This window comes from Pleurodeles waltl, chromosome 2_1, assembly GCF_031143425.1.
Source record: "Pleurodeles waltl isolate 20211129_DDA chromosome 2_1, aPleWal1.hap1.20221129, whole genome shotgun sequence".
Taxonomy (NCBI): Eukaryota; Metazoa; Chordata; class Amphibia; order Caudata; family Salamandridae; genus Pleurodeles; species Pleurodeles waltl.
In genome coordinates, this window is record NC_090438.1 from 899,072,265 (window position 1) to 899,086,626 (window position 14,362).

The following is a 14,362-nucleotide window of genomic DNA, read 5'->3' on the forward strand; positions in this document are numbered from 1 at the left end:
TCTGTTGGCGTGTCGGTGTCGGCGGAGCAGCCCGTTCCCTCCCGGAGGATCACCAGGAACAGGTAAGGTGATCGTCCGCTAGGGAAGGGGGGTGGGGGGGTGTTGTGAGTTGTGTGCGTGCATGGGGGTGTGCGTATGTGTATAATGAGGGGGCATGTGAATGTGTGCATGAATGCGGGGGGGTGTGTGTATGTGCATGAATGCGTGCATGAATGCGGGGGGGTGTGTATGTGCATGAATGCGTGCATGAATGCGGGGGGTGTGTATGTGCATGAATGCGTGCATGAATGCGGGGGGGTGTGTATGTGCATGAATGTGTGCCTGTATGTGTGTGTATATGTTGGGGATCGGGGTGGGGGGCGGGGGTCCTGCAACCTTTTGGGGGTGGCAGGGGTGGTCTGGGGGGTAGGGGAGGGAGTCGGGGTGGGGGTTGGGGGTGGGGGAGACCCCTATCAGTGCCAGGGAAGGGATTCCCTGGCACTGATAGTGCTTACCGCCATGGATTGCATGGCGGTCCCCAACCGCATGAAATCCATGGCGGTAAGCCGGGATCAGGCGGGTTCGAATACCGCCGGCGGTATGTGACATCCGCCGGGCTGGAGACCCAGGTCTCCAGCCCGGCGGTCGTTACCGCCGTGGCGGTCGGAACGGTGAAGCGGCGGCTGGCCATGGCGGTAACCGCCATGGTCAGAATACATGAAAAAAGACCGCCAGCCTGTTGGCGGTCTTACCGCCGCTTCACCGCCGACCGCCAGGGTCAGAATGACCCCCTAAGTCTTTTTGGCCCTGAGACTTCAGAAAACAGGAGGCAAGCTCAATCCGAGCCCTTGGAGAGCACTTCTCAGCAAAGTCAGAGGACAGAAAGAAAGCAGTCCTTCTCAGCAAAACATTCCAGATACGTCCTTTGGTCAGCCAGGTAGTTCCTCTTGACAGGTTTCATGTTCAGGTCCACAAGTGTCTCAGTTGGTGGGGTCAGAGACCCAGTTTATATACCCAAAAATGCCTTTGAAGTGGGGGAGACTTCAAATAGTGGTTTTGAAGTACATACGGTCCCCTTTCAGTACCGGTCTGTCTGACAGGGTCCCATTAGGGGGTTTGGCAGTCCATTGTGTGAGGGCAGACCACTAGCCTTTGAAATATAAGTGTCAGGCCCTCCAGCCTCCCAGCCCAGGAAGACCCGTTCAGTATGCAGATGGGTGCAGGTGTGACTGAGTATCCTGTGTTTGTGGTTGTTTGGGTGAAATACACAAGGGAGCTGTCAACCAGCCCAGCCCAGCCCAGATGTGGATTGGAGACAGACTGTAAGGCACAGATGGATTTTAAGTACAGAGAAATATTCACTTTCTAAAAGTGGCATTTCTAAAATAGTAATATAAAATCCAACCTCACCAATAAGCAGGATTTTCTATTACCATTCTGGCCATACTAAATATGGCCTGGTTACCCCTTTCTGATCAGAATCTACAACTCAAACATTATGTGAGGATAGCCCTAATGCTATCCTATGAAAGGAGCAGGCCTCACAGCAGTGGAAAACTAATTTAGGAGTTTTCCACTACCAGGACAGATAAAACACATGTACGTGTCCTGCCTTTTACATACGTAGCACCCTGCCCTGTGGGTTACATAGGGCCTAAACGTAGGGGAGACTTATATGTACACAAAGGGGAGTTTAAGGCTTGGCAAGTACTTTTAAATGCCAAGCCGAAGTGGCAGTGAAACTGCACATATAGGCCGTGCAATGGTAGGCCTGAGACATGGTTAAGGGGCTACGAATGTGAGTATCACAACCAGGGCTGCAGCCCACTAGTACCATTCAATTTACAAGCCCTGAGCACATGTAGTACACTTTACTAGGGACTTGCAAGTAAATAACATATGTAAATTGGTTATGAGCCAATATTTTCTTGTTTTTAGGGAACGAGCACATGCACTTTAGCACTGGTTGGCAGTAGTAAAGTGTCCAGAGTCCTAAAGAAAGCAAAAATGAGCTCAGAAAAAGAAGAGGAGGAAGGCAAAAAGTTTGGAGCTGACCCTGCAGAGAGGCCATTTATAACAGATACTACCAGGATTTATTAAAACATTAAAAACATCATTTCAAAACCCAACCTATACACTACCCTACATTAAACTAACCTAAACTAACTTCCCCCACATTAGGCAGTATGCACAAACTGCAAATATAACAACCCAAAAAATACAAATGAATAAACTTCTCAACCTAACCCAATTTACCCCAACAAACTATGTTACCCTGCACGAAAACCCCACAATGCAATCACAAATACTAGACTAAAACACTACAAACAACTGAGGAAAAAGACAAAAAGCACACAAAGCAACAGGATACAGCACAAAACTCTCCAACAACACCAATCCTCCACCAGCAGGAGCTCCACACACCCTCACACAGTCACAGATGAAAAGACTGTGAAGGGAATGTGAAAGTGAATGTACTGTACCATGTATGCAGCCAGGAAGTCCTGTTTCATCACTTCCTGGACCTGTGCATCACATTTTCTAATATGAGTCGTTCTTTTTTGAGGCATGGAGGTAATGCATCGATTTTTCCCCACTGATGCTGACAAACCCTAAAGACTTGTGATTGACACGCAGGGGCCAGGCATAATTTTTTTCTTAGCAAAGTAAGAAGTATTGGCGTTAGCATCATAAAATTTGACGCATGACGGTCATGCATAGTATCCTTCCCATGAAGCCTGACAAGCCCTGTGGACTTGCGATTGGTGCGCAGGAGCCAGGCGTCATATTTTTGGCATGGCGGATTAAGGAATTTTGCTGTTTGTGTCAAATTTTTTGACGCATAACAGGAATGCGTGGATTTTGTTTGAAAGACTGACAGTGCACCCAGATTCACATACCATGTTACAGAGGCTATGCATATATGTAGTAAGTATGGTATGGCTACCTGTGTGTACATGGTGGTACTTAACAGGAATATCTGTATGCGTTACCATCATGCTTGTATGTGTGTTATGCAAGCGATGACTGATACCATTTGCATATGGGCATGTGTTGCTAGACTTTTTACACATCCATGTTACCACATGTGTGCTAGGAGTGTACATATGTGATCTAGCACATATTTGTGGGTCTACCTCATTGTAATATCTGATTTCCCAAATGTACATATAACAATAACACAGTAGATATGATTGGGTACAGTGGCTATTACTACAATAATTGGTAGGTGGCATGGGATCAGGGTGGTGGTTGTGAGTTAGTGGGTGCCCCTTAATGTCAGGCCAGACATTGCCATGTGATCCCACTCAAGGGTAATGGATGTATGGTAAATGCAGGTAGCCTAGCTTGTTTGCATCCCATGTCAGTCTGGGCTTAGTGGGTCCCAGAAGGGGTGCACTTGGCGGTGTTTGGCCCTCATCTTGCTGTGGCATCTAGTCAAATCAATGGCAGTGCAATGCATAGTTCTCAATCCTGATCCCTGTGAGTGAGGGTGCTGTGTTTGCCAACTGTGGTGTTGGTGCTGCAATTGACCCAGTGTTCCCTTTTTCTCTCTCCCCTCCTTTTTTGTTCTGTCATCCTGTCCATGTGTACATTATCATCATCTGGCAGAGGAGCAGGGGCACCGGCGACAGAGATAGCTGCATCCCACAGGACTCAGGAGGCAGAGTCCACAAACGCAGAGGGAACCAGTGGGATGGAGGGCGAGGGGAGCACCACAGCAGAGACAGGAGGTGCCAACACAGACTCAGATACATCCTCCGATGGAAGCTCCCTGGTGGTGGAGGACACCTCTGTGACCACCCCAGCTGCAGGTACAGCTGCCACTGCCGTATCAGATCCACCCACCCAGTAGCCCCTCATCCAGTTGCTGTGCCCCCTCACCCAGGAAGGTGGGCATCTCCTTCACCCCAGGCACCTCAGGCCCTGCCCCAGTGAGCCCTGCTGCCCTGAGGGAGGAAGCTATTGATCTCCTGAGATCCATCTCTGTAGGGCAGACAACCATTGTGAATGCCATCCAGGGGCTGGCATCCCAGATGCAGTAAAACAATGCATTCCTGGAGGGTATCTGTGGTGGATTGGTGGCCCAACAGAGATGGATTTAGGCTCTGGCCTCCTCTCTGATGGCAGCCATTGTCCCTGTTCATACCGTCCCCCCTCCAACTACCACTTCCCAGTCCCAATCTCCTCAACCCCAAACCATCCCATGCACACATACAGATGAGCATGCACACGAGACATCACACAAGAGTGGCACAGTCAAACACAGGCACCACACTTCAGTCCACAAGCACTCACGCAAATACTAGACAGTTGCACACACAACCACATCTACTACCTCCGCTGTCTACCCCAACCTCCCCCTCCTCCTCCTCCACCTCCCTCATAGTCATGTCCACACTCGCACCTGCATGCACTGCTTCAACATCCACCACCAGCATCACCACACCAAGCAGCACACACACCTCACTTGCAGACACCTCCACAACATCTATGCACACGTCCCTTGTGTCCTCTCATACACTGTCTGTCCCCCCTCCTAAAGGACACAAACGCAGGCACGCAGACATCCAACAGCCATTCACCTCACATCAGCAAACTGCCCTTGCACCTGCACCCAATTCCAGCAGACACACTCCTCCAACTACTTCCTCAACCTCCACTCCCATCCCTCCTTCCTCATCCTGCCCCACCATCCCTAAGAAGTTTTTCCTTGCCTAACGTGACATCTTCCATCTCCCTCCCCCTCCCTCCTCCATCCTGCCTGTAAGAGCAGGGTCCCAATGACCCAGCCCAGCACCTCAGCCAAACAGTCCACGGGGACAGTGGAGATATCTCCTAGTTGTGGAGACAGTGAAGGATCCCACACCACCAGCCATGATGGGTAAGGATCCCACTCCAAAAGCCAGGAAGGGGAAGGATCCCACACCAACAGCCAGGAGGGGGAAGGATCCCACACCAACAGCCAGGAAGGAGAAGGATCCCACACCAACAGCCAGGAAGGGGAAGGTTCACACTCTAACAGCCAGGACAGGGAAGAAGCCCTCACCTCCAGCTGCCACACAGCAGCCCTCACCTCCAACAGAGGCTGCCCAGGAGGCACCTTCCACAGCTGAGACAAAGCAGCCCTCACCTCCAACAGAGGCTGCCCAGGAGGCACCTTCCACAACTGAGACACAGCAGCCTTCACCTCCAGCAAAGGCTGCCCAGGAGGTACCTTTACCATCTGAGACACAGCAGCCCCTATCTCCAGCAAAGGCTAGCAGGGAATCACCACTACCACCGCCACCACCAGTGGTCAAGGAGCCCTCTGACGGTGCAGCCCTCTCCTCCAGCAGCGGAAATGTAGGCCACCCTCCATGGACTGCTGTGCAAGGAGCACCCTGCAGAAGCAGTGGGCGAGATCCCCACCTGAGAGACTGTGACCTTGCCCTCCCCAACAAAGGAAAATGGGCATGGAGCTACCTCCAAAAGCGGTGGGTGAGTTCCCCATCTGAGAGACTATGACTTTGCACTCCCCAGCAAAGGAAAATGGGCATGGAGCCCCCTCCGCAAGCCGTGGGTGAGTTCCCCACCTGAGAGACTGTGACCATGCACTCCCCAGCAAAGGAAAATGGGCATGGAGCCCCCTCCATAAGCAGTGGGCGAGTTCCTGACTTCGGCTGAGGTGCCCCCCACCCCTCTTCCCCTTGAGGTGTCTGCCCACTTCAATCATGATGTCCCTGCACAGTTCTGTGAGGATGTCATTAGGAAACAAATTGGGCCTTGGACTGTGCCCTGTGGCCATGTGAGCCCTTAGTACTTTGGACTGGGCATTGGCCCTTTGTTGACAATTGTACATATTTGGTTCATGTGGTGGCTTTTCCCTTGCTAATACATTTTGAGTGCTTCCGAAGTCTAGTCCTTGTTTTATCATGTTGTGTGCCATTGGTTTACGTCTGCAGTCAGTTGTGTGTATGGTGTGTGTGTGTCTGGTGTTTGTTGTGCCTGTCTGTGTCACTCTTCTTTTCCTCCCTCCCTCCCTTGTGTGCTAGACGGCTGTACTCACTGTCGTCATCTTTGTCGGTGTTCCAGGTGAAGCATAGCATAGAAAAGCATCTGGAAGACCTGCAGTTCCAGTTCCTTGGCGGCGTTGTTCTTCTCTGTGTCTCTGATGGTGAGTCTCTGGTCTTCTGTGCAAAGTTTCCACCAGGCTTTTGATGGCGTTGGTTCTGCCCCGGAAGTCCTGATGGTTTGCTGTGTCATAATATGGTGGGCAGTACCTTGTCTTTCGCCTGGCTGTTGATGGCTACCACCGTGGTGAGTGTTGTTAAAGACCTGGTCGTTAGTGTGGTACATTGGCTGTCTATGGGAGTTATCATTGCCATGGTCATAATTTGGCAGTAATTACTGCCAGCCTGTTGTCAGTATTACCGCAACTTTAACAGTCACCGCCAATGTCACAATGACCAGCATAGCCGTATGTTTTGCCACAGGTTTACAGTGCTCCATTCTGCTCAGTCCACTGTGCATATGCATCAGGCCCCTGACTGTGTCAAGAGTCAATGTAGCCTGAGCATTGGGGTCAGGGAATGTTGGGCGGGGATCTAGCCTCCTCATGATAGCTCTTCAGCAGAGCAATGCACAGTCCCCTGCTGACTGACACGTGCACATTTGTGATCAAATGGCCTGGGAATTTTTATTTTCCTTTGGGTTACTTGATGTCAGGCTTGCCCTATCATGTTCAGAGTACTGGCTACTTGTACATGTAGGACATGTCTTATCATTTGGCATGGTCTGAGAGACTTAGTAATACATTCTTAGTAATTTCCATTTGCAGCTTCGTTAGAGCCTGTATCTCTAGTGTAACTTGTAATTTTTGTACGACCGAGAGGATAGATGATGTCATCTGTCACTGTCTTCTGTCAGAATAGTATGCGATTGACAACTACAATGTTGTTGCTGTGGCAAACATTAGTGGGTTATGTCCTGACCTAGGCATCCTCTCTGAACATATATTGGGTGATCACATGGTGACATTGTTGTGTTGCCCAGTCAATATTGGTCCATGTGTGTACCTTCTCCATCATTTATGGCATATCTTGTTTGGAATAGATTAGGTCCTACATTGCTGGCATTCTTTAGGCTGCTCACACTTTGTAAAAATATTCTACTGCAACATTGTCTGTTCATACATGGACAGGATGCAACGTATGACTTGTGCAATTTGGAGATGTACACATCTTCTACTACTGACTGAATGATAGTTTCCATCACATTTCCAGGCTTTGCAAAATTACATGACTTCCACACACACATTACAGCACACCTACTACAGCACTTGTATAGTCACCAAGTGACCTCCCCATGTTGTATCTCCAAGTATCTGTAGGATACTCTTAGCTGTCCTTCCACATCCTTTGGTGTACATGCATTAAATTCTGCATTCCACAACATATTTGTCTCCTTTTTCAGTCATACATTTTAGGATGGGTCTGTGACATGTTTGGGAATTGCCACACCTGAGTGGCAAGTTGGAGACCTAGACATTTTTGGGAATTTTGTCACTGTTGGTAACTTTCTCTTGGTCAAGCATGTGAGTGTCAATGAGAGGTGTATTTTGTATGTATGTGCATGTATGTGAAATGTATAAAGCGCATTCCGGCTCAAAAAGAGCATCGAAGCGCTAACATAAAAGGTGAGAAAACGCTGAAACCGACAAGAAGCAATAAGGAAAAAGATGGAGATACCAAAAAGAAGCTAACGTGGGAAAAGCCAAGTTTTAATCAGTTTCCTAAAACTTAAATAACTGGATTCTTTCCTAATATTCAAGGGAAGCAGGTTCCAGCATTTTGCTGCGGCCACGGTGAAAGCTTTATCACCCCATTTGGCTTTGTTGGTACGAGGGACCTGAATTCTATAGGTCTTGGATGACCTAAGATGTCTCTTTGGTTTATACCAACAGAGCCTAGTAGTCAGGTATTGAGGACGAATGCCATGAACAGCTTTGTGAGTCAGGCAAAGCGTTTTAAAAGTGATTTGCTGAGCCACCGGAAGCCAGTGCAGTTGTATAAGACTACCTCTGACTGAAACCCAGCGAGGAAGACTAAGGACAGCTCTAGCGGCCAAATTCTGGATCAGTTGTAACTTGTTCAATGAGGCTTTGTCCAGATTAAGAAAGAGGGCATTACAATAATCTATTTTGGACAGAACCAAAGCTAAGGTAGCAGAAACTCTCCATTCATGTTGAAGATAAGGTAAAACTTTCCTGAACATTTTAATAAGCCATAAGCACATCTTTACTGTGTGATTCACCTGAGTTTTAAAAGATAGGTGATCATCAAAAATAATTCCTAGATTTTTACTAACAGTAGTGGGAATTGGAAGAATACAACAATCTGTCGGCCACCAGCGTGAATTCCATCGCTCGTTGCCCGGCCCGAAACAGAGAATTTCGGTTTTGCCAACGTTCAGTTTAAGCCAGTTAGTCCTCATCCAGTTGCTGTCTGCTTGCATGCAATTACTGAAACGATCCACCACCTCCTCCCAGTTCTTATTAACTTGGATGATTAGCTGTCTATCATCCGCATAGGAGGTAGGGATAAATCCAAAGGACTGAATCAAATTAGCCAACGGGGCTACATACATGTTAAACAGAGTGGGGCTCAGTGAAGACCCCTGCGGAGTCCCACAGGGTAATAGATAAGGCGTAGATCTAAAATTACCACAGCTAACAGTGGTCCATCTGTTGGTCAAAAAGGATTCCAAAAGTTTAAGAGCCCGCTCTCTAATACCTGCTTGATAAAGGCGGGTCAGCAGAAGTTGCAGTGAGATAGTATCAAATGCCGCCGATAAATCCAATAGAACTAAAATAGCCCCTTGCCCTTGATCCACCATTCTCCGGATGGGGTCAGAACAGGAAAGAAGAGCAAACTCCATGCTATGTGCTTTTCATATGTGGTGTGTGATGGTACCATAAAGGCTTGAACTAGGTAACCTTGCTGACATATGTCAACTATTGTAGGTAATTACAAACCCTTTCCTACCTAGGCCATAAACCTGTACATCAGTCTTCACAGGTATATCTGGATTAGCTGCAGACCTATTTCAAGATAGCAGATTTGTGTGACAAGTGTGTTAGAATGTACATAGGGAGTGGGACAGACTCAACCTATATTCCACCCAGACATTATTTGGTGGTGCATTCTCCCATTTTATAGTTAAATCCTGGCTATGGGCCATATGTATGGAGAGTGGATCAGCACCCATTGCTGCTTCACTTGTGTAGCGATCCCTAGCTCACTCCACAGCCAACATGTTTGTGATATATTTGAGGTTTAGCACACCATGTGGGAGGGTTGGGCCCAATGGCAGTGCCGGAACGTAACACCATTGAAATAGGGTGCATGCTTAGGCTGAAAGTTTGGTTCCTAACCCTGAACAGTTAATGAAGGTCCATTAATACCAATGGTCTGCCCTTTGTCACACTTGTTCAGTGCTGGAATAGCAGCTATCCACCTGAGATGTGACACAGTTCAGTTCCTATTTTTCTAATGCGCAATTTGGAAACAGCCCCTACCGTATGTACACCCCCCTTGCATTTATCTTGCCAGGGGTGTGGATGATGTGGGGAAAGGGGTAGGAATTAGCACAATGCCCACTTAACGCCTTGTATTTTTTGTGGTGCATGGATCTAGGCCTTTGAGAGCCACATGGCTGTGAGTTATGTGACACTGATGTGGGGCATGGAGGCACAAGACCATCTTACATCACAACCTATGTTCCAACCATCTGTAATGGAGACGAAGCGGCTCCGCTACAAACCGAACCCCCGGGACGTGTAAAACAGTCCCCCGGGGGCACTTTCCTGCACCCGGAAGACACGTCATCTGACACCGACCTGGATGTCAGATTACATTTGTCGGAATTCCAGGATGCGGGTCCACTGCAGAGGAACAGAGGACAGACAGAGACGCCGAAGGAGAAAGCCGAACGCAGACCCGAGGAATGAGAACCAGAAACGCCGACAACCCAGACGACTCCCGGAAGAGAATCACTGCAGAACCACTCCACATGCCACAGTGCCAGCCACGTCCCTAGAGGGACGTGGCTTTCGCAGGTACGTGCCTGCATGCCTAACCCTTCGGGTATTATTGGTGAAAGGGGCTTTGTAGCTTCTTTCTGCTTACGTTTGTTTACCCCAATTGGCTTTTTATAAAAAAAATTCACTGGGTGTTTATTTATTTCGGTTTACCTTCTTTCGCTCCGACACCGCTGCCAAGTGGAAAGGGATACGAGGCCAGACACCGGGTTAAATCTAAATAAGTTCTGATAACCCCTTAGTGTCAAGATTTCAAGAAAGCTTGTTTTTCTTTCTCCAAAAGCTTATATAAGTTCTTCATGAAACCCATTCACAATGAAATTTCTACTGGCTTTTTGGTGAAACATCCCCCAACCCCCAACCCCTCAAAATAAAAAAAGGTCTGAAAGACAAGACTCTTACCTTTATTTTCTTCTCTCTCTCTCCTCTCTGGGAAAACGTCACCAACGCCGCCCTTCTCTGAAAACCAGGTCACATCTGAGAAACAAAGAAAAAGAAAAAGAAATAAGGAAGGAAATCCAGAAGGACAAAGAAAGACTCAAGAAGAGAAGAAACCAAAAGACATATAAAAAGTAGATATAAGAGTAAAAGAAGACACACTTAATAAAAAGTAAAACCATCTCTTTTTGTCTAAGAGCGTCATTTATACTCATGGTGAAAGGACCCACTACACATCTTTGTAAATGTTGTGTTTCTTTCCTGCTCCCTGTGGTATGAGCAACATTTCAATGGTATATGTAGTGGAGAATGAGTAGACCATGGAGATTCTGTTGCAAAATAATTTATTCAGGATTTTTACAAAGTGATTTACAAATGTCTAGGTGTAAAAGTTCTGGACAATTTGTTGTCTCCTGCAAACTCCAGCAGTAGTGTTTTCTAGTTCCCCCTCCAACTGTGCTGCACCATTGTCATCCTCCTTCTCATTGGGGACATCTACCAGTTCATCCCAAGGAACATTGGTCCCTATACACATTAGGCAAGATTGCACATACAAGTATCATCCTGCATTCTAGGTGTGGTGCATACAACAGGCTTCCTACTTTCAGGGCAAGGCACCTGAACATTGACTTCAGGAGCCCAAATGTCCTCTCCACCACATCTTGCGTCCTTATGTGCTCTTCATTGTATGCACGCTCTTCCAACGTTGTCGGGTTGCCAAAAGGAGTCATCGCCCATGGCTGTATGCCGTAACCTTGGTTGACTGCAAAGGAAGGACAGAACATGTGTTGGTAATGCATATTTGTGGTTTTGGATGTTCCATAGAAGATGTCAGTTGAAGTTGGAGTGGTGACTCTGTCTTGCTTCTGGTATTGTGTGTGTTCCAGTTTTGTAGTATGGCTCCATTGATTTGTGTTGATGGACATTACTATCATGGGTTGTGGCTCAGGGACCTGGTGATTGTCAAATTAATCCAAACTGACAGTTCAACCATGCCAAACACGTATTGTGTTGTCCATATTTGAGGCTGTGTCCTATTGTTAGTGGGACTTACCACCTCCTTGCACCACAATCATGCCATTTGTATTTACACTGTGGTAGTCCTACAAAGCCAAATTTGGGCCTCCATGTTACCATGTGGCACTACGCATGCAGTGCGGCACTGTATGGCCCTTTCTATCAGATGGTGGCTGTTCCAGACATCATGTGTACAAGGGTGTGATTCACACATTTGGAGGAATAGCAAAATAGGTGCAGAGGAATCTCCAACGTTCTTATACACGATTTATCAAAGACACTTTCAACACATGCATAGTGCAGGGGTTGGGAGGGGGCACACCATATTTGTGCATGGGTCCCTATGTACGGTTCATAAAAGGTTAGGTATGTCCTCAATATTCCTACAGAGTCCTATTATGGCACCCACTATCTTTACAGTATTGTACCTACTCTGCTCCATGGTGGCCCGTTTATTGCACACGGTGCACACATGGTGGCATTAGGGGGTGGTAAGAGGCGCATGTGAAGTGGCACTGGACTAGGTGCAGCACCACTTTTCAATTATCTGCCCCATGGTCTTTCATGGCTGGTGATGTCATATTCCTATGTGTGCAACGCAATGCAGCAGACAGGTAAAGGTTCACACTACAGGTACGTTAGGTATGTGTTGGTGTAATGTAGTTGGTAATGGCAACACTTGGGTGGCATTTGATATTGGTGTCGCCAGAGGCTTGAACACAATGCCAAATGTGGGACTGTGCCTTGTGTGACTTTCTTTACATTGACACGGGCTAAGCCATTCACATACCTGAGCTATTCATTAGTTGCCAACCAGTGGACACTTATAGTGGTTTGGGCCCAACTTCTGTATGCAAAGGGGACATAGCTCCACCTGTCCTTCACATGGTGTTGCAGTCAGGTTGTGGCTGTATTATGTACATATGGGTACATGTGTGTGTGATGTGCAATGAATGTGGTGTAGTGTGGCATGTGGCATATGTGTTGTTGTCTATACATGTGTGTTCCCCTACGTGTTTAGAGTGGTGTATGTCTTGTTTGTCCTACAAGGTTGGTATGTTGTCTGTGTACTGGTTGGTATGGTAGCTTACCTGCGAGTAGGCCATTGCCATATTGCCCATCCTGAAACCGCTCATTGATGGTGGAATGCCAGAATATGCAGGCATCATGGATGCTGCCTGGATATTTGGCTAGGATGTTAGTGAAGAGCCCACGTGGTCCACAATACCCTGCAAATTTATGAAATGGGTGTGTTTACAGTTCCTGTAGAGGTGTTCCATTGCAGCAGGTGGCACAAGTTGGACATGGGTGCAGTACATTGCACCCACCATATGCAGGAACCCAGCAATTAGGTAGAAACCTTGCTTGGTCTCCTGCTGCAGTTGCTGGGTGTTGGGGAAACAGATGTGGTGGGATGTGAGATGAATGACTGCATCCAGAACCTTTGGTAGGAAGGCTGAGAAGGATGGCTGGGGGATACCAGCCACTTGAGCACCCGCTGTCTGGAATAATCCTGAAGCCAGCATATGGGGGGCTGCAAGGAGTTTGGTCAAGGGTAGAATATTTGTTGGAGTTTCCACCCTTGCTGTGATGTCTAGCGCTATGTGGTGCAGCAGGCATACAATGGACACCCACTTCAGATGGTAGGTTCTGATTACATCTTGTTCCATGAGCCCTAGATTGGTTGTGCAATGTCGGAATATCATCTCCCACCTTCTGTGCTGCCTTTGACGCTTCTGTGGTGGTGTTTGGGGTTGCTGTGGTGGTGCTGGAGGGACCTGTTGTCGTGGCTGTCATTTGCGGCGTTTGCCAAGCATTAACAGTTCCATGTTGTCCAGGAAGTTGCCAATGCTCCTTCTGTGTGTTTCCCTAAGTAGTGGTGTGTGGGCCTCATTTTAATGCCTGGTCTGACCAGGTGTTAAAATTTGACGCAAATCGTGCTTTGCGTCATTTTTTGAGACCGATTCCTTTCTGTGCATCATTTTAGCATTGGGCAGTAAATATGGTGCAGAGGGCTAGTATCATGTTATGGAAGGGAATGTCTACCTTGCATATCATTGTCGCAAAACAACGCAAGGTGGGTTGGCGTTCCCATAAATGACGCTAACTCAGATATTTTGATACTAGATGGGTCTAGCATCAAAACATAAATGTAGCAGTAGATTTGCACCACTTTTACATAAAAAACATGACGCAACGGTGACGCAAGCTTTTCATAAATATGAGCGTAAGGAGCTTAGCGCTTAGGGTCAGATGTATCAAACATTTTTGAGTGATCGCAAAAATGCATATTGGTATGTAACAAGTCCAATTTGCGATTTGGTAACTTGTTACCGAATCACAAATTGGATTTGTGATTGCACACCGATTCAGTATTAGGAAGGGTGTGTCAAGGGCGTCCCTTCCTAATACCGAATCGCAGAGGTATGTATGATTGTTTTGTGACCGTGAATGCAGTCGCAAAACAATCACAATTTCCACCAATTTCAAATTGGTGGTAACCCATTTGCAAAAAGGAAGGGGTCCCCAAGGGACCCCTTCCCCTTTGTGAATGCTTGTGAAAACGTTTTTTAAGAGCAGGCAGCGGCCCCACAGACCACTGCCTACTCTTAAAAAATTAAAAGAAAACTTTTCATTTTTCATTTTTAAACGCATCCCGTTTTCCCTTATGGAAAACGGGCTGCATTAAAAAAAAAAAAGATATCTTTATTGAAAAGCAATCACAGACATCGTGGTCTGCTGAGCACAGCAGGCCACCATCCCTGTGATTGTAGCCATTCACAATGGCTCTTAAATTATTGCCTACCTCATGAATATTAATGAGGTAGGTCCATTTGCGAGCCCTTG